This window comes from Manis javanica, chromosome 1 (assembly GCF_040802235.1).
Source record: "Manis javanica isolate MJ-LG chromosome 1, MJ_LKY, whole genome shotgun sequence".
Taxonomy (NCBI): domain Eukaryota; kingdom Metazoa; phylum Chordata; class Mammalia; order Pholidota; family Manidae; genus Manis; species Manis javanica.
Genome location: NC_133156.1, coordinates 2,580,908 through 2,602,799, shown reverse-complemented (window position 1 = coordinate 2,602,799; position 21,892 = coordinate 2,580,908). Strand labels below are relative to the sequence as shown.

At 37.9% G+C, this 21,892-nt stretch overlaps 1 pseudogene; it reads right to left on the bottom strand.

Moving 5' to 3' along the window:
* Positions 1-16,071: 16,071 nt before the first annotated feature.
* On the bottom strand, positions 16,072-16,978 carry LOC140848811 (olfactory receptor 7A17-like; annotated as a pseudogene).
* Between the last annotated feature and the right edge of the window lie 4,914 nt (positions 16,979-21,892).

Below are 21,892 nucleotides of genomic sequence, written 5' to 3'. Positions count from 1 at the left end.
ATTCTACTATTTTATTGAGAATAAATTTCATGCATGTGAGAGAAATGTATTGTGTCAACCAAGTTTAAGTCAATGACTTGACAATGAATACAGGGTGCTAAAAAACAAAGGCCCCTGCAAGCCAACAATGATAAAAACACATAAGCAAATTAAACTATTACATGATGTATCAGATGGGACAAGTGCTATGAAGAAAACAAAAGTAAGTATGAAGGAGAGGGTGAAGGTGAATATTAATTTTCTCAGGAAGAACTTCAGAAAGTGACATTTGAGCAGCAAACTCAAGATGTGAGGTCAGGAGAATGAGCACATGGGGAACTGTGTGTCTGGCAGAGGGAATGGCCACAGCAAAGACTCTGAAGGTTTTACTACTTTCAGCTGTTCAAGTCCAAAACAGGAAGAAAGTATGGAAGGGGAAGGAAGCAGGAGAGAGCGATCAGAAGTGATGTCAGTTTCAAAGGAAGAGGTGATTTAGATGGTTAAACTTGAAGACAAAGGGAGTCACTCACACACACTATGTATATTTTGTACTTATAAATCTGGTTGCAAAGGTGTCCTTTGAATTAGATCCTCTCTATTATACTACTATCTGTTAAATGATTTCTGGCCTCTGTAATATATGGGTCATTTTGGAATATATGAGACCATGTACCCCTGCCCTGAGAACAGCCCTCACTCCGCACAGTGGGTGCACACATACACACACACACACACACACACACACACACACACACACACACACACACACTCTGCAGACGATACTTCCTCAGAATATGATGCCACCATGCCTTTCTCCTACCCAAGCACCCTCTTAGATTATGAGTTGTTACAAACTCAAACTAGTCAGATTGGATGACCTTTCCCTATAGTAGGTACAGATGGTAGCCAGAAATTCCAGCTTGTAACTGTCCTAGGAACCAGTAAACTTGGGGCTCTATTTTAGTACGGCCATTCTCTGCACTGTACTAAAAGATAAAAACCAGTATGTTCAATAAAGATAAGAGAGAGGGAGAGTAATTGAAACAGATAGAGAATATAGTCAAGGGATGTGTAACTTCTTTCTGTGTTAACAGATAGTAAACTATACTAGTTGGGGTAAGCATTTAATAATACACATAACTGGTGAATTACTATGTTGTACCCATGAAACCAATATAAATTGGCCACACATTATAAATCCCACACACACCATGGCTCCTCGTCTTTTTACTCTGAATAAATTTATCATATGACTTGCTTCTGAGGACATTACGTATGATTTATTCCTGAGGACATTAGGTCATACACACATTTATTTCATTGTACTGTGACTTCAACTGTTACAATGCAAGAAATCGTACCTGCTTTTTTGCCTTTGTTTTTTTTCAGAAAGGTATGTGACTGTGTGATTTAAACAGAAACTAATTTAAAGTGATGAGAAGTTATGAAATGGGAAGTTTGGTAGAAATTGTGAAACCATGTTATCTGGAATGATTTCAAGATAACTCTACTAAGAAAATCAAATGGAGTATAAAAAATTAGTTAAAACTAAAGAGAAATGATAGAAACAATTAACAATATTAACATGGATTGATAATTAAATAAGCAAAGACATCAACACAGAAGTAAACAAGATAAAATGCTCTTTGAAATTTCTGGCATGCATTAGATATTGTTATTTTTTTAATGAATCAGGAATTAGGTCAGTACATATGGACATTTCATATGTGACATGGTTGTATTTCAGGGTAGTTGGAAAGGGGTGGATTGCTGAATAAAAGCTGATATAAATGGCTACCTATCTGGAAGAAAATAAAGTCAGTATTCTCACACTTATGAAAAATCAGAGGGGTTAAAGACTTCAAGGTAAAAGAAAAAATATATTTTAGATGAACATCTATAAAACTACATGAAAACTCAGAGTGGGCAATATTATTTTAACTAAGGCATAAAAATCAGAAGTAAAAGGCATATGTAACTAAATTAAAGTATGAGCCTTTATTATGGGCAAAAATAAAGTCAATTGAGAATCAATAATATATAAAATCATTGGAAATTCTGATGACTATAGAAATATTTGAATATAATACATGGACACATAATAGGAATAGTAATAGGGAAATCAGAAAGTTGATCAACTGTATGAATTCTGCTCAAACTGCTAAAAGTTAAAATACCAATTAAGAAAACTATCATCTGTAAGCCTGGAAAAACACTTAAAGAACTGTCACATTGGTTAGGATTGGAACAATTGAACAGGGAGCAAACTCCCTCATTTTGCTGCTATAATTGTGAGATGTTATAATGTGAAATGTTCAGAGAAATACTCTGGACTGGTATAAACACTGAAGTACAGATATTGTTTAACTCATGGTCCATTGATCTCCACAGTATGGACATTCTGGGCTCGGCCATTGTCTGAGGCGGGTCTTCCCTGTGCAGGTGGGATGTTTAGAGCTTCCCTGCCTCCACCCACTCATCTCCAGGGTGACAGCCCAAAATATCTCTGAATTATGTTCAGTGACCTCTGGACAGAATCACTCCAGTTAGAACAATACTTTAACTTATTTCAAAATATTTTTGTAGCATGGCTATCATAGCAATTTAATGAGAAATAATAGGAAACCATCAGCTGTGTAAATGGCACAGCCATGCCATGAAATGATATGTAGACACGAAAATAATGAATCAGCACTACATAGTTGATTATGGGGGTGATATAAGTAAGTGGAAGAAAAGGGAAAAGTAATAAATTGAAGAGAATTTACGATGTGCTTAATATTCTATTTATGCATTTAAGTGAAAATTGTATGCATATTTATGTGTGCATAATAAATAAAATATTCCAAATATACTAAGAACTTATGGAATAAAGAATGGCGCTGAGAATATGTGAAATAGAGTGGTCTCAAAACAACTGTGTGTAGCAAAATTGGAAAACTACAACTAACTTACATAAAGACTTGAAATAGTAATAGTTTAATGACATCAACTGGGGTCACTAATTCAGGATTAAACTTCCACATACTTGGAAATAATAGAGTGTAACAGGAGGGCTCTAAAATATGGATAGAAGTAGGTACATTACAATTTCATTTTAAATAAAGATAATGATCTAAATATAGTTGCAGAAGATACAGATAATCCTTACTCACATGTGAAGAAATCCTTTCAGATGGAGGACGAACAGAATGAAACATTCAGATATAGATCTAACCACAGAAGTTCAAAAGGATTAAAAATAAGATGTGAAAACAAGTTGGAAATATGTATAAAAGCCAATTAATTAGCACTGAGAATGCAGAAGAACTTTGACTATCATTTTGTTTAAAGCAAGGATTCACACATGATGCATAATAAAATGACTGCTCATTTCATTCAGTAGAAAAATAAAAACTAACAATATTCTCTGCTTCACTGCTCTCAAGAGATCAGATTAGAAGTGAAGTGAATTCATGTTTTTTTTACATGTTCATGAAGTTTGCTCCCTTCCAGTAGTCTAACCTATTTGCACTGTTTTCTAAATCTGAGTTAATGCTTTTCCAAGACTTAAGACTAAAGGAAATGTCAGGAATCATCAAAGCATTGATTGTGGTGGGATCCCAGACTCTGATACCTCCAAAAGTCTATTTCTTTCTTCAACAAGGGGGAGAACTAAGTCAAGGTTGATGTAAAATCTTGGACACTACATTCCTTGTCATCATTTGTCAAAAAAATTATGATTTTCATTTTGGTATCATAAACTTAGAGCTGTCATTTACTCATTAATTATAAAATTTTGTTAAATTTCAAGAGACATATTTAGATTTTTTATATATTATCTAGAGAGTTTAGCACCTTGTGTTGATTACCTGATTTAAGCTCATAAAAGTGTATTCGGTGAACTAGTGCTATTATGAACTCCATGCTCTTTGCAAAAATGGGTTTAGAGATCTGTGAGAAGTTATAACCTGAATAAGGGATGGTTCCTTCATGGTAATTCTGTCAGGATGTATTCAGTTTTACCTCTGGGCACATGGTCTCCAGCCAGAGAGGATTTTGCCCCTGGGGATGTTTGGCCTTTTGTGAAGGGATGTACTAAACACCTACAGGCACAGGACAGTGCCCAACCCAAACGATCATCCTCCTGTAAATGCCAACACAAGATGAGAAACTGATTCTAGACCAGCACTTGTCCAATTTTAATGTGCTTGTGGGTCACCCCAGAAGTTAATTCAAACTCTGATCCTGATTCCATAAGTCCCAGTAGGTCCAAAGACCCTGCATTTACACGAGCTCCTGAGTGATGTCAGTGCTCTGGGTCCTGGTCTTTGGCTCCTTGAACATCAAGGCTGTGGCCCTGAGTCAGGTGTAGGTAGTGTTAAGTCTTCTCCACCAAAATTAATCTCTACATGTGATTGTTAAGGAAAATGGTATTCACTCATCCCAGAGGCTGTGATAAATTATGTGCTTGATTCCTTCATACAAGGCTCTTGAGTAACACCAAATAATATGCTCCTGAATAGACTGTAATAGGCAGAATAAGAGCCTCCAAAAGGTGTTCACATCCTAATCTCCAGAACCATTGAATATCTTATTTTTTTATAGTGAGGGAGGATTAAGGTTATCAGATGGAATAAGGCTGCTAATCAGCTGTCTTTACAGAAGTGTGATCATGCTGGTGGGTGGAAGGTAAGGACAATTGTCTGTAGACACTGAAGAGGAAAGCAGAAGAGTCACTGTCAAGTAGAGATTTGGAAATGTCAGACTGCTGGCTTTCAGGATGGAAGAAGGGCCACGAGCCAGGGAATGCAGGCGGCCTAGAGAAGCTGGAATAGGAAGGGAACAGAGACTGCCCTGAGCCTCAAGAAGTAACCCAGATCTGCAGACTTCCTGATCATAAACAAACAAGACCCCTTTCAGGCCCTGACCTCCAGAACTGTAAGAATATACATTTGCTTATTTTAAGCCACTAGCATGGTGATATTTTAGAGCTACAATAGGATTCTAGTACATTCATCCAATACAATTTTGTTTTAAGGAACTGAATTTAAGTCCCTCCATTCATCCATTTAGCTGTCATTGTGCAGGATATTTTGTGTTGAAGTTCCACTTAAAGTAAAAAAAGAAATCCAAAGTCAGTTTGGTCATATTTGGCACTAATAGTTGTTATTGAGAATTTCCCATGACAAAAACATATATGTGGTTCTGAATTTAAGACCTTTAAGGCATTAAGATAGGAAAAGTAAATCATGGAAATTTAGGTCACCCATTCTAAGACTTTGTGTCAAAATTTCTACACTCCTTTTCATGTTAATTCGAACCTTCCTTCTTTTCATTTCTTTCCAACATTCTCTCAAGGGGTTTTCAACATATTAATGAGATTATAAATGAGCCTGTGTGTGGGGATATTTGTGTGAATGTCCTTATTTGAAAGAAAAATACGTACAAATGTATGCACATATACATATACACACCTGTTACATTTGAACATTTTTTTGAAAGGTAATCAGCAACGTATTTTCACACATTCCATTTACACCTCATAATATCATTGAAGGAAGAGTTGATTACCTATATTACCTTTATATATATGGGAATTGAAGTTCAGGGAGGTTAAATTACTTACAATCCATAACAGAGCTGCAAAAGTTTGCGTACTTTCTCAAATTACCTAAAAATATAAGCTCAATTTTTCAGTGGCTCTTCTGTTTCATCAAATTGCGCATTTAAAAATGTACTGCTTATTGTATGCATTACACTCTCACAAATTAGTTAAAATGAGAAAAATCTAAAGGTGTGTGGCTCAGAGTAGGATCTAGAGCACAAGTAGCTGATCCATAAACACATATGGTGAATTCTCTTCTTACAGGGAAGAAAGCAAAGTTTCAAATATGGATAAAGGAATAATGGAAGTAAGTCCATTCACATTTGATAAACTCGTTTTTTTTTCTGTAAGATAGATTAACTTACATATGTAAGTGGGCCATATATTGGATCATGGCTATGTATAAAAATACATGAACAGTGACTGACCATATAGTCATATATTCAGACAGAAATGCACTCTAGCCACAAAGGCCACCATGGAATGGCTTTAGAAACACACTGTAGAAATAGCATGTGACTGAAGACCCACGAGGAGCCCAGTGGATGCCAGAGCGCCTTCCTGCCATACGGTCCATCTTTATGATAAAGGCATTCTGTAAACCCATTTGATGTCGGGATGAGGAGTCATGGAACAATAGCTGACCGATAGAGTGCTCTTAGTAAACAGAACGAAGGGCAATTGTAATACTCAGCTCCTCCTTACTTTGAGATTTTTTCCTGATATTTCAACATTCTTGAGCATGTTATTCAAGTCTATTTCAGGTGAATATATTAAAAATAACTACCTGAAAGTTCTTTGCAGATACCTAGGAAAGGTAGAAGAACACACGTTTGTGTACAAAAATGGTGACCTTGAGTCACATGGCTGGATATGCGAACTCAGGTTCTTATGTGAGTCATTCTTCAACAATAAATATTGAAGATTCCCAAGAAAAATGGAGATGAAATCCATGATGTTGATATTGTACACTTACTGTCCCTTTAATGTTAAGATAACATTTAGAGGGGAGTTGGATTTTATTTAGAGGGAGGAATCATATTGGACGGCATCATCAAAAGTTTCAGAGCAGAAACAAGAAGAGAAATCAATGAAAAAGATAAGTATGCAAGTGATCCTTCACCTAATGAATATATCCTTTTACACGTAGACACCAGTATTCCATACATGAATGAGTACATACGTAGCGTAGAAAAGAGGTATTTTGAGTAGCAATTAAAAGTATAACTTCCCATTATGCTTCATCATATTTTAAAACTCTGGCTATAAGGCCAAATAATCAAATTTTTATTGAATTTGTGTATTCATGCAGACATCAGTAACAGACAAGGATGATAATCACTTGACACTTGTGGACAAGCTGAAAGAGAGCAAGTCCTACTGAAGAAAAACCACAGCGGCTGGGATGAAGCATGTGAGTGTGTTAAAGTCTGATTATTAGGAAGAGAAGTTAAGATAGTGACCTGCAAAAGAATGCCAGCACAGAACCTGAGGACAGTGGTCTCAGAATTTCCTCTATGATAAAATTACATAATTTGCTTGGTCATCATGTGAATTGTTTTTTACTACAGTGGTACACTGCATAACAACGAATGATTCTCATAAAAAAAGCAAAAGAAAAATTTGGTATAAGTCATTTGAGAGAAAATTATTCAAGAAAAATCCATGTTGTCTCATTAGATAAATGGAAATCACCAAATATTTCAGATCCATAGTTAGAAATAAATTTGTGAAAGTAAGAAAACAATGAAGGGAAAAATGGATATCAGAGAGAGCAAAAAGCTAATAAAGTCACTTACATAAGTTGAGTAAACAAGTTAAATAAATGGAAATTCCAGGACATACATAGAAGAAACACTACTACATTCAGTCAATCAAACAATCACAATATCTGACTCTGAGGTTTTGACCCCAGCAACCATGGGTACTTCTCCAGTTTTATGGCTTTTGGCCTGGAACTGATGAGATTCTATGAATGGAGGAAAATATCTTATAGTACGAGCACAGGATGCCAGCAAGGGGACCCCCAGCCAGCAGCGCTGATGAATGTATATCACCATGTCATTAAGAAAGTTGTCAGGACAGACCAGTTGGAGCATCTGATTGAGTTCACAGAAAAAGTGGGGTATTTCCAAGTCAGTACAGAAGGACAGACCCAACACCATTAAGCTGGGTTTTTTTGTATTATTAGTGTACAATTACATGAACAACATTATGGTTACTAGACTTCCCCTATTATCAAGTCTCCACCACATACAGTCACTGTCCATCCATGTAGTAAGATGCTTTAGAATCAGTACTTGTCTTCTCTGTGTTATACTGCCTTCCCCGTGTTACCATTAAGCTTTTAAAAATGAATTCAGGAACCTTATGATCCAGGACACCAGAACCAGCAATCTGCAGAGCTGGACATTCATGATGACAGTGTAGTGCAGAAGGTGGCAGATGGCCACATACTGGTCATAGTCCATCACTGTCAGGAAGAAATCTCACAGACTTGCAAAGAGTATGAAACATACATCTGGCTTGTGCACCCTGCATAGGTCATGACTTTGTTCTGGGACTGGATGCTCAGCAGCATCTTGGGGATGGTGGTGGAGAAGAAGCAGGTGTCCACAAAGGACAGGCCAGAGAGGAAGAAGTACACGGGTGTGTGCAGATGGGAGTCTGAGCTGACAGCCAGGATGAGGAGCAGGTTCCCAAACACAGTGACCAGGGACATGGAGAGCAAAACCCCAATATGAGGAACTTCAGTTCTGGTTCCTCCAAAATTCTCAAAATAAGAAATCCTTAAATTCTGTGTTATTCCCTGAGTCTATGTGTTAGAGATGACTCAGGAAGTAGAAAAAAGAAATAACTAATTGTCACATAAGGAAGCATTATTAACCTAGAATAAGTGCTGATTGCTATTTTAGACTTAAGAAATTAATCTCCATAATTGATGTATTCTCTGTTGCCCTCTGGGCCCCCCAGTACCATTTCTATAGGAATTCCTTTTCCACTGTTAACCTATTCCTCAAACATAATGTGTGCTAATGTTTTATTGAGAACACTTTTCATGAATTTGTGAAATAGATATTAAATACAGACTATGTTCCAGGCACTGTGAAGAGTATAAAATTCTGAAAAACAGAAGTTCCTATGATGTAATGCTGAAGGAGAAAAGAAATAAAAACAATAATATAACATATTAGATGGTGCACATGCTATGAAGGAAAAATAATGCATGTATAAAGGAGAGTGGATGGGGTATTTTTTTGTGGGGAGTTGAACAAGGAACTGCAGAGAGGTGACAGGTTAACAGACACCTCAAAGAAGAATGAGCAGGAGACAATATTATCTTGGTAAGTGTGTGCCTGGGAGAAGGAATAGACAGTGCAAAGGTCCTGAGGAAGGTGGTTGTCTTAGAAACAGTCTCCTGGTGTGTATTTCCATGGTCTCCCTCCCTCTCACACAATTTAGGCTCTAAGTGGTGGATACTACTTAATCTGCTCCAATCTAGTATGCACCCCCTAAAGAATTTAGAAACGGTACCCAGAAATTGCTATCATAAACTTCCATGGACAAATAAACTTGGAGTTCCAGTTGGTATATCCATTTTCTGCCCTGCATTTAAGGACACCTAAACAATGTATTCTATACATATAGAGGGAAACAGAGGAATGAAATGAACCTGGGGAAGAAAAAACTAATAAGCTCAGGTGGTCCCTGAGAGACTGTGAGGAAGGAAATGCACGCTTAGTTCTGGCAGTATCTCAACCCTGATCACATCCCATTCATGCCACACAAATAAAAAAAGGATAAAATATGAATTCATCCAAATGATGAAAGTCATAATTTTTTAGTGTGAAACACTTTACATATTGACCACTCCAAGTGAAAACTGAGCAAAGGAAATAAACCACTCATTCACAAAAGGACATACACAAAGCACAACAAAAGCTGGCTATTTTAAATATCAAACAGTAGAAGATTTATTTGTTTTGGTGCCCATTCTATATTTATTTGACCAGTTGGTCTTTCTATGGTTGGATAGCTGATGAGGTGAGTCACTTTCTCACTTCCCTTACAGTGAATCTTTTCTTCATTTGTGTTGTAATTTGGGATTTGATCTCATTTGTGACCAACAGAGTGGGCACACTGTGGCACATGCCATGAGATTTCATCATTTCAACTGAATAATTTTCTTCATATGATTTATTCCTGAGTGCTTTATGTCATGTAAATATTTGTCTCATTTAAAAAAAATACTTAAAAATTTTTTGTTAAAGTATAGTAAACATGGAATATTAGATTGATTTGAGGCATACAGCGTAGTCATTCAACACTCATATACTTTACTATATGCTCACCACAGTAAGTGTAGTTAACATTTGTCACCACAACAAATATTTACATTATGACTATATTCCTTATGCTGTACTTCTCAAGTAAACTGGTATAGCTGCTATGGAAAATAGTATGGAGGTTTCTCCAAAAATTAAAATTAGACATATCATATGATCCAGAAGTTCCACTTCTGGGAATTTATATAAAGGAAACAAAATCGCTACTTGAAAAAGATATATGCACCCCTATGTTAATTGAAGCATTATTTATAATAACCAAGAAATGGAAACAAGCTAAGTGCCTATAGATAAAATAATGGATGAAGAAGATGTGGTAACATATATGCAATGAAATATTGCTCAGTTATAGAAAAGAAAGAAATTTTGCCATTGGTGATAACATGAATGAACCTAGAGGGTGTTATGCTAAGTGAAATAAGTCAGAAAGAGAAAGGCAAACACCATGTAATTTCATTAATATGTGGAATGTTAAAAACAAAACAAGGAAAAAAGAAAGACTAATAAACACGGAGAACAGACTGATGGTTACATAGGGAAGGGGTTGGGAGGTTGGGTGACACAGGTGAAGGAGATAAAGAGGCACAAACTTATAAAAAATTCATCACTGGGGTAGAGCTACAACACAGGGAATATAGTCAACAATGTTTTAATTTCTCTGTTGACAGATGATAACAGTGCTTATGGCAGCAAAAATTTCACAATGTATATAATTGTTGAATCACAATTTTATACATCTGAAACAATAGAACAATGTATATCAACTATACTTCAAATGAAGTAAATGGCTAACTACCTCACAAAAGTATATGCAGGTCAGGGAGAGGTGAGGAGGATAAAGGAACACAATAATTCAAATCACAACATAAGTCGGTGACAGGGGCAGTAGTACAGCATGGACAATATAGTCAGTGGGTGAGGGTTTGATAATACAGGTAACTGCTGAACCACATGTTGTACATTTGCAACCAATACAAGATTGTATATCAATGATACTTTAATTTTAAGAAGTATATATCTTCACACCCAATGAAATAATTATAAATTAATGTTCATTGACATACCCCTTTTAACCTATCAAATATATTTTACCATGTGAATACCAAGAATGAAACAAGATACTGTGGAATTTATGTCTCACTCACTACTGTTGCAAGGAATATATTCGCAAGCATTCCTTGGTCTGGATCTTTCTCATCAAGATGGTGACAGTCAAGTATGCTCCATCTTAAAAATTAAAAGAAATATCCTCACTTCACTGTGTATCTCCTCACAGCTGACTATCCACTTGACACCTTGCATTAAAAGGACCCTTGGACTTATGTTCCACTACAAATTAACTGTCAAATGACACTTGCTTTGTGAGCTCAATGTTTCTGTCTCTTTTGGCATCCTAAATAATTACATTACTTTATTAAACAAGCAAGAAAACCAGCACAATCATCTCTGGGCTTGGGACTAGGCTGCACTGTCTCTCAGGTGACAACAAATGGCATTTGTTCTTGGCTTTGCTTCTCTCTGACCCTTTCCTGCCAGGTCTGCTGGGCTCTCAGACTCACCTGGAAGAGCTCTCTGAGGAAGGTCTCCTGTGGAAGTCAGGATTCCTCCGTGGATGGCTGATGATGGAGACTGAAGCTTTGTCCCCAGGTAAGACAGCAGGAAGGAGCCATGCTTTGGCGCCCCAGCCAGACTGAGGACTCTCCAAAAGCACAACCAGGTCCTGTGCAGCCCAAGGTGGCACATGCGGAGGGACTGCAGCAGAGGAGGCATTTACAGGCCGTGGCCTGCTCATGAGGCCCTGCTTCCGCTGTCAGTCCCGCCTCTCAGCACATCGTGCCCCCTTGGACATGGGTCTGGGCTCAATGGGAAATTGTCTTCATCTTTTATTCCCCACAGACCATGTTAGAATTCAGGTGAATCCTGTTTTTATTTCTCCTTTCCCATGAATTCACCTGCCTTCCAGAGGCCTAGCCCTCCAGCACCTGATCACATCTGTGAGTTAGTTTCTGCAAAGCACAGACTGCGGTACCATCTGGATTAGGTCTCTTGGGTTTCAAAACATTCACATGTGGTGGGTGGACCACAACTTCTGATATTTCCAGAAATTTTCCACTTCCCTCTTCAACAGTGGTGTGAACTCTGTTATTGTGATGCAAAAACTTGGGATCTACACTCGTTGGCTTCAGGACACACTTCCCAAATCAATGAGGACTTTCCTATTTATACCAGAAACTAGGAACTGCTATTTAGTCCCACATTATGAAGTCATTTTAATTATGAGATCTATTTAGCTACTGTATGCTGTAGATGGAGTTTTCAAAGGAGTGTTTGTATTTTTGTATAAATACCCAGAGATAGAACTACTGGGTCCTATGGTAATTCTATTTTTAGTTATTTGCAAAACATCCATACTGTTTTCCCTGGTGGCTGCACCAATTTACATTCCTACCAATAGTACACGAGAGTTCCTTCTCCTTCTCCTTGCCAGCTCTTGCTATTTCTCGTCTTGTTGACACCAGCCTTTCCAACTGGTGTGAAGTGATGTCTCATTGTAGTTTTGATTTGCATCTCCCTTGTGATTAGTGATGTTGAGCATCTTTCCATGTGTCTGCATTTTTCTTTGAAAAATGTCTATTCAGGTCCTCTGCCCATTTTTTAATGGATTATTTGTTCTCTGGGTGTTCAATCGTATGAATTCTTTATATATTTTTGATATTAACACCTTACTGTATATAACATTCACAAATATTTTCTCCCATTCATAGTCCTCTGAATGTGGAAGAGAAAGGAGAACAGTTGCAAACAGAGGCTGATTTGAAGATATTATACCTGTGACACTGAAGACGGAGAAAGGCCAGGAGCCAAGGAAAGCTTGTGGGTCCCAGAAACTCCAATAGGAAAGGAAAGGGATTCTCTCCCTGAGTCCCCAGAAGGAACACGCCCTGCAGACATCTGGATTTTAGCCCACCAAGACTCATTTCAGGCTCTGGCCTCCAAAATGTAGGAACACAAATTTATTTCTTTTACACCTTCTGCTGCACTAATTTCTTAGAGCAGCAGTAGGAAAGTGATACACACATTTTCCAAAAAAACCTCTTGTTTTTGAGGAAATTGAGTCTTAGCCTCTCAATTAATTCATTTTGCTTCCTTTGGGCAGAGGAATTTTGTGCTGAAATCTAGTCTACTAGGTAAAAGAGAAAACCTAAAGTCAATTAGGAGATTGTCCTACATTCTCTGACCCAGTGAATTAACATTGCGTCTTTGTGTTTAAGTGCTTCATCTTTTAATTTCATGTTAATTATTCATTCTTTTAATTTCTATCATATCCAACTTTCCCGTAAATTTAGTTTCAACATAAAATATGGGATTATTGACTCTTTGTGTGTGTATATTTGTGTGAATGTGTTTATTGAAAGAAAATCATGTACAAATGCATCCACATATGCTCCTTTCCCATGAAAGAATTCTTGGATTTAAAAAGTATTTGCTAACATGTCACTTATTCCTAACATTCAAATGAATTAAATTTATATCTCACATAACCATCAGCAATAAGAAAACAGAGGCAGGGTGATTACATTTGTTATCATTGTATAACAAACCAATTAAAAAGATTTTGTGTTCTTTCTTGAATAATATATAAATGGATGCATGCAATATGTACTATTAATTTTTGTATGGTCTTTTAAATCAGCAATTCTACATTTTAACTCTGTGCAGCTTCTTGTACACATTATAACTCAATAAATTATATTTTTAAAAAGATTAGCGATGCATGTCTCAAGGTAAGATCTAGATCACTGCAAAGACTGAAGATTTTACTACTTTAAGCTATTCAAGTCCAAAAATGGAAGCAAGTGTTGGAGTGAGTAATTAGAGAGGGTATTTAGAGATGGCATCATATAGTTTCAAAGAAAGAGGTGCCTTCACTGCTGATTAAACTGGAAGACAAGATAACCCAGTCACATTCATCAGGGGTTGATCATATGTCTTCTAACTGGGTAGAAAGCAAAGTGCCTGGATATAAAAATAATAGGTTTAAATCAAGGCCATTCACATTTGGTAAACTCATTTTTAAAAACAATATTAACCTACATATTACATAAATTTGTTCAAGGCAGGGGTGTGCTACCGCCTCTCACAGCATCATGGATGAGCCACAGAAACACAATGAGGAGACTCAGAGAAGATTGCAGACTCATAAGTGAGCAGAGATCAGAACAACTCCCCATCATATAACTCCACTAGACAGTAAAGACATCATAATAACCACTTGATTTAAGATAGCTTCTTATAGAGCAATAGCTGATACAATAATCAAAGAAAATAGCACTAATGAAAATTAAAATCACCAGCACCTTCCTTCCTTTGGTATGTGCCTGGTATTTGGGGACAGCATTCATTCATAGTTTTCCTCTCATTCAACTTTATTTTAGACAACTGTCTGAACGAAGGACCAAACTGAGGTTTCATTCCAGGGAAACTTAAAGAAGTAGGAAGGCTGTGCATGCTTGTGGGGAAATGTTGGCGCCCCTGAATCACACAGCCAGGCAAGGATTCAAGCTCTGGCGAATCACCCTTTGATCATGAAGAGCCGACCCCTGAGCACGTGGGGGGTGCGGACTGGCTGACCTGACGCCGTTCACCTCGCCGGCTCCTGTAGAGGTGATGACTAAATCCTAAAGGGAGAGTTACTTCATTTAGAACAATAGAGGAATCCTAACTGCAGGCACCACTGGAATTTTCAAGTAGAAACAGAAAGGCAATTAATTAAAAAAATTCTGTGAGTATTTATTCACCACAATGCATAAAGCCCGCTTTCTCAAGTACACCAATTTTCGCCTACTTTAATGAACAGACGCACAATATGAAAAAGAAGTATTTTGAATGCTAATAAACTGAGTATTAAAATATTATTTCCTCATATTAAAAGTCACTCTTTGACTCTAAGCCCATATTATGTTAATCTATTTTTCAATTTACCTCTTTTAACCTACAGGGAGACAATATTTGATAATCAATTTTGCTAGTGCCTATCATAGATATTCTGAGCACTGAGTTTATGAGTATAAAATCAGAAAACCAGGTATAAAACATAGTGTGTTTAAATTAAATGCCTGATATTAAATGTTTTGTCTTAATTTCCAAGGCGTGTGTTTCAGACATCCATCTAAAATTGCCATATTGCCAGCTGTAGGACACAGCTAGTGAATAAGCACCCAGGCTGCCCCTCTTTTAAGGAGGCTCCGAGATATGTGGATAACAGACTGCGTGAGTGACCCTGCTCTTCCCTTCCCCTGAGCCTACTTCCTGCTCTTATGTTTCAAACGTGCCCATAAAGAATAAATCCCTGAAGCCCTAACCTCCTGCCACTGGACCCCAATAAATGCAGAGCCCCCAGCAGTGGTCATGCTCTCTCTCTGTCTCTGTACCCAAGCTCTCCCTGTGTGGCCCTCAGGAGTGCTGAAGACCCTCCAGTATGTGTGTGTAATACACCTAGTTTTTCCAGTTTCTTGGTGGTTGCGGCAATAGTAATAAGAATCACAAGGGTGGGGCCTGCAACACAGTCTTCAGCAAGAAAAATCAGCAGTTAAACGATTCAGACAAGGACCCTAGGGGTTCCTAGACTATAGCATCACTCTCAATAGGCTGGGACTTGGATGAAACAATGATAAAGACCACATTTCCAGTGAAAGAAATGAAGATATACATATAGAATGATAGACACAGCGTTGAAACTGTGCTTTCAGACTTTCTTCTGGAATGAATTATGCAAATAGAATTAGTCTAGTAACAATTTTTTCTATGTAAGTAATGTGACTTAACTATTTTATCCATAAAACAAGAACAAATTGCTTACAATGAATGATGTATGTCATTGGAGAAGATACTAGTAAGAAACCCATGTTGCCCATGAAAGAGCAACTTCCAGATATTTCTGATCAGTTTTGAGAAAACCTTTGTGAATGTAGGAAAAAGCACCAAGAGAAAACTGTCTAGGCAACAGAGCAGAAAGAGTAATAAAGTGGTCACTTAAATTGTACAGAGGAGTTAAATTCAAACAAAAGGAAATACCAGAAAGTACACAGAAAGCAATCTCATTAAAGCATCACAATTTCGGAGTGGGAGGCTGTGAGCCCTGCATCCCTGGGCGTCTCCTCAGCCCAGCGCAGTTGGCTCCTTCATACCTGCCGTCCTAACAAGTCTTTCCAGAGCCCTTTTTATGTCTTTGTTCCTGGGACTGTAGATGAAGGGGTTCAGCATGGGCATGACCATGGTGTGCATCACTGAGGCTGCTGCACTTGTGTATCCAGCAGAGGTGAGGTACACTCCTAGGCTTGCACAATAAAATAAGGAGACAATGGAGAGGTGAGAGGCACAGATGGAAAATGCTTTATACTTCCCCTGGGCTGATGAGATTCCACGTATAGAGGATAGTATCTTAGAGTAAGAGCAACGGGTCCCAGTGAGGGGACCACCAGCCAGCAGTGTAGCTGCGAAATACATCACCAGGTTATTAAGGAAACGGTCAGAACAGGCGAGTTGAATCACCTGATTGAGTTCACAGAAAAAGTGTGGAATTTCTACACGTGTACAGAAGGAAAGTTAGATATCATTAGGCTGTGTAACAAGGAATGCAGGGCACTCATGATCCAGGGCACAGAGCCAGGGATTCATGAGGACCGTGGAGGGCAGGGGGTGACAGATGGCCACATACCAGTCATAGGCCATCACAGACAGGAGGAAGTTGCCCAACTCTACAAAAACTAGTAAAAATACATCTGGCTGATGCCTGTTTGCTTTTAGTCTGAATGCTCCCCAGAATGTTTGAGATGGTGGTGGAGGTGAAGCAGATGTCCACAAAGGACAGGTCAGAGAGGAAGAAGTACACGGGTGTGTGCAGGTGGGAGTCTGAGCTGACAGCCAGGATGAGGAGCAGGTTCCCAAACACAGTGATCAGGTACATGGAGAGGAAAAGCCCAAATATGACTGGCTGACATTCTGGTTCCTCTGAAAATACAAGAAGAATGAATACTGAAATCTGTGTATCATTTCCTGGTTCCATGTGGTTGGACTGACTACCAGAAGAGAGGAAAAACCATTAATTGTCACCTACACAGCATTACTCACATAGATGGACAGCTACAGTTTACATTTTGCAAGCAAGAAATTAATTTCAGTATGCTGTGTATGGATCTATGCCCTTATGTGTTCTCCAATTTCATCTCTGATTAGGCATTTTATTCCATTCTTGGCATTTTCACTAAGAGGTCGTATCTTCTACAGTTTTATTGGGAATATATTTCATGCATTTGAAGATGATGTATCGGGTCATATATGTTCCAGCCACCATCTAAGCTGTGATTACAGGGTGCTGAGAAACAGAAGTCCCTACAAGACAATGATGGTTAAAAATATAAACAAATAAAACTATTATGTAACATGTAAAGTGGTGGCAAGTGCTTTGAAGAAAACAAAAGCAGGTTTAAAGGAGAGAGTGGATAGATGTGTTTCTTTTTTGGTGTTCAGCAATAACTGCAAACAAGATGACATTCAAACAGAGACCTCAGGGCAAGATGGCAGGAGAACGAGTTTACGGGGGAGTTTGTGCCTGGCAGAGGGAAAATGGTGACTGCAAAGACTGAAGATTTTACTACTTTCAGCTATTCCAGTCCAAAAAGGGAAGCAAGTGTTATAGTAATTAGAGAGGGTGATTAGAGATGGCATCAGACAGCATCAAAGGAAGAGGTGGCTTTGCTGCTGGTGAAACTTTAAGACAAAGGGAGTCACTCACCCACACTGTATACCTCTTGTTCTTATAAATCTGGTTGCAAAGGCATCTTGTGAATTGAAGTAGGTCTTAATGCCATGTGTTATTTGACTTGTGGCCTCTGTGTTACAGAGGCCACGTTGGAACACATGAGCTCATGTACCCTGCTCTGAGGACTACTTTCACTCCACAAGGCACAGACATACACATACACATGCACACACACACACACACACACACACACACACACACACACACACACACACACCACACACTCCGTGGCAGCCTGAGTCATGCCTCTTGCCATGCCTTTCTCACCTCCAGCCCCAGTGATTAAGCTAGGAGTGGATATCACTCAAGCTGGACAGATCAGTGACCATTCCTACAAAGAGTGTAGAAATGGGACCTAAAATTTCAATTAATAGGCTTCCTGTGGCCAAATAAAATTGAGGAACCAGGTTGGTATGTGCATTTTATTCCCCAGATATAAAGAAAATTTAAAAATTTGTTCAATATAGGAGGAGAGAGAAAGAAAGAAGGAGGAAGAGAGAGAGAAAAATGAAGTGGACAAGAGTCGGTGGAAAGGTGTGATGGGTCAGGGGTCTCCGAAAGAGTGCCAGGGGGAGAGAGCATTCTTGGTTCTGGCAACATTCCAACTCTTATTACAATCTCCTACATAGTCAGAAAAAATAATAAAGAAGCAAAAATAAATTTGGTCAATTTAGACAAAGTAGTGCTACCTTCATGGTGACAATCACGTACAGATTGAAATTTCCAAGACAAAAACTTGCTGAGGGAATAAACCAACACTTCACCAAAGGAACAAATTAGACATGTTACTTATGAGACAGTGGAAGACTTGAATTTTCTATGCCTATTCCATATTTATTTGAGCAATTGGCTTTTATATGTTCTCATGGGGGGTAAGACAAGCCCCTTTCTCACTTTTCTTATAAGGTATCTTATTTTTACTGGGTGTTTTGTTTAGATCTCTTTTTTTGGCATGATTTTTAAAATTAAGATATCATTAATATACAATCTTTTAAAGGTTTCACCCGAGCAGCACTGTGGTTCTTACATTCACCCATATTATCAAGTTCTCTCACCCCCACACCTCACTGCAGTCACTATCCATCAGGTTTTGATCTCTTTTTCAACAAATGCAAAAAGCACACTAATCCTGGTGCCACTGTTTGCACCACAGGCAAAATCCTCTCAAGGACATACTCTATAAAATTCTGCATTCCCCATGGCACTCCATTTGCTAATCCAGAGTAATTTAAGATTCATACCTGAGGATATTATCTAATACACACACTTATTGCATTGTGCTGTGAATTTGCCATTAAATGTAACACCAAAGGAACAAGGATTTCACATGCAATGTTCACTGTACTTTTTAAAAATGGTATATGAATAGAAGTGCACTTGAAAAGAAACACTTTTAAGAAGATGAGGAGTTACAACATCAGACAATGGTAGAGACATGAGACTGCCTAATTACAGTGGTGGTTTCATACAACTGTGTTAAGTAAACATTATTAAACTAAAATAAAAATAATTTAATTATATCAAGATGGATAAAAAAATTCCTGGTTAAATTTACCAAGACTTGAAAATAAAAAAAATGTGACAGATATTTAAAATGCTGGAGGAAGCAGTGTCTAAGTTATACTTTCATCTTACATGAAGATATGGTATTCAAATATGTTCAGAAAGGACAAAGGTGATCTTTCTTCAGATGTCAGTAAAAATGCCTTTTAGATGATGGGAAAAGATAATGTAATATTAGAAAAAGTTCTAATTACAAAATTCCAAAAGGAATAATCAGGAACAATGTGCCACATTTTTACAAATCAACAGAGATGTGAAATCAAGTTAGAAACATGTTGTTTATTAGCATTAAATATATCAAAGAACATTTCTTTTCATTTTTCTTTATAAGAAGTATTTGCAAGTGAAGAATATTAAAATGACAACTAAATTTTTCAGTAATAAAAATAAAAAATAAAACATCAATGGAGAGAATATATATGACTGAGTGATAGATGTGACCCCACACAACTAATACACACTCACAATTCCCTACATACACAAATATTCATACCTAAGAGAACTCGGTGGCAAATGCAAAGTTGGTGGGAAAAAACATCCATTTCCTTGTTTGGAAGAAGGCAGCCAAAACAGGAATAAAAACACTCTGATACCACTATACACATGGAAAGAGCTTGTACAATTGACAATGCAGAAACAAATGAATAACTACCTCACAAATGAATTCATCATCGTAGCTAATGAAGTCATTACAAAGTAAATCTAGCGTGTCACATTTTTACAAATCAAATCGAATTTCCTCCAGTGAATATCCAGAGTAAAAGATGCTGTAAAATCCATGTCTCATGAATTGATGTTGCAAGTTGGCATTTGCAAACAATGCACTGGTCTGGGTCTATCTAATCAATATAGGAACATTCTTGAATATGCCCCATTTAATTTTATTTATTTATTTTTTTATTTTGGTGTCATTAATATACAATTACATGAGGAACGTTATGTTTACTAGGCTCCCCCCTTCACCAAGTCCCCCCCACAAACCCCATTACAGTCACTGTCCATTAGCGTAGTAACATGCTGTAGAGTCACTACTTGCCTTCTCTGTGTTGCACAGCCATCCATATCCCCCACCCCACATTATACATGCTAATCATAATGCCCCCCTTTCTTTTCCCACCCCCCCCTTATCCCTCCTTTCGCACTCAGCCTCCCCAGTCCCTTTCCCTTTGGTAACTGTTAGTCCATTCTTGGATTCTGTGATTCTGCTGCTGCTTTGTTCCTTCAGTTTTTTCTTTGTTCTTATACACCACAGATGAGTGAAATCATTTGGTACTTGTCTTTCTCTGCCTGGCTTACTTCACTGAGCATAATACCCTCTAGCTCCATTCATGTTGTTGTAAATGGTAGGATCTGTTTTCTTCTTATGGCTGAATAGTATTCCATTGTGTATATGTACCACATCTTCTTTATCCATTCATCTACTGATGGACACTTAGGTGCTTCCATTTCTTGGCTATTGTAAATAGTACTGTGATAAAAATAAGGGGACATCTGGCTTTTACAAACTGGGCTGCTGCATTCTTAGGGTAAATTCCTAGAAGTGGAATTCCTGGGTCAAATGGTATTTCTATTTTGAGCATTTTTGAGGAACCTCCATACTGCTTTCCACAATGGTGGAACTAATTTACATTCCCACCAGCAGTGTAGGAGGGTTCCCCTTTCTCCACAACCTCACCAACATTTGTTGTCTTTTCGATGATGGTGATCCTTACTGGTGTGAGGTGATATCTCATTGTGGTTTTAATTTGCATTTCTCTGATACCTAGTGATGTGGAGCATCTTTTCATGTGCCTGTTGGCCATATGAATTTCTTCTTTGGAGAACTGTCTATTCAGCTCCTCTGCCCAATTTTTTATTGGATTATTTGCTTTTTGTTTGTTGAGGTATGTGAGCTCCTTATATATTTTGGATGTCAACCCTTTATCGGATCTGTTATTTATGAATATGTTCTCCCATACTGTACGATACCTTTTTGTTCTATTGATGGTGTCCTTTGCTGTACAGAAGCTTTTCAGCTTGATGTAGTCCCACTTGTTCATTTTTGCCTTTGTTTCCCTTGCCTGGGTAGATATGATAATGAAGAAGTCCCTCATGTTTATGTCCAAGAGATTTTAGCCTATGTTTTTTTCTAAGAGTTTTATGGTTTCATGATTTACATTCAGGTCTTTGATCCATTTTGAATTTACTTTTGTGTATGGGGTTAGACAGTGATCCAGTTTCATTCTCTTACATGTAGCTGTCCAGTTTTGCTAGCACCATCTTTTGAAGAGACTGTCCTTTCCCCATTGTATGTCTCTGGCTCCTTTATCATATATTAATTGGCTATATATGTTTGGGTTAATGTCTGGAGTCTCTATTCTGTTCCACTGGTCTGTGGCTCTGTTCTTGTGCCAGTACCAAATTGTCTTGATTATTGTGGCTTTGTAGTAGAGCTTGAAGTTGGGGAGTGAGATCCCCCCTACTTTATTCTTCCTTCTCAGGATTGCTTTGGCTATTCGGGGTCTTTGGCAGTTCCATATGAATTTTTGAACTATTTGTTCCAGTTCATTGAAGAATGCTGTTGGTAATTTGATAGGGATTGCATTGAATCTGTAT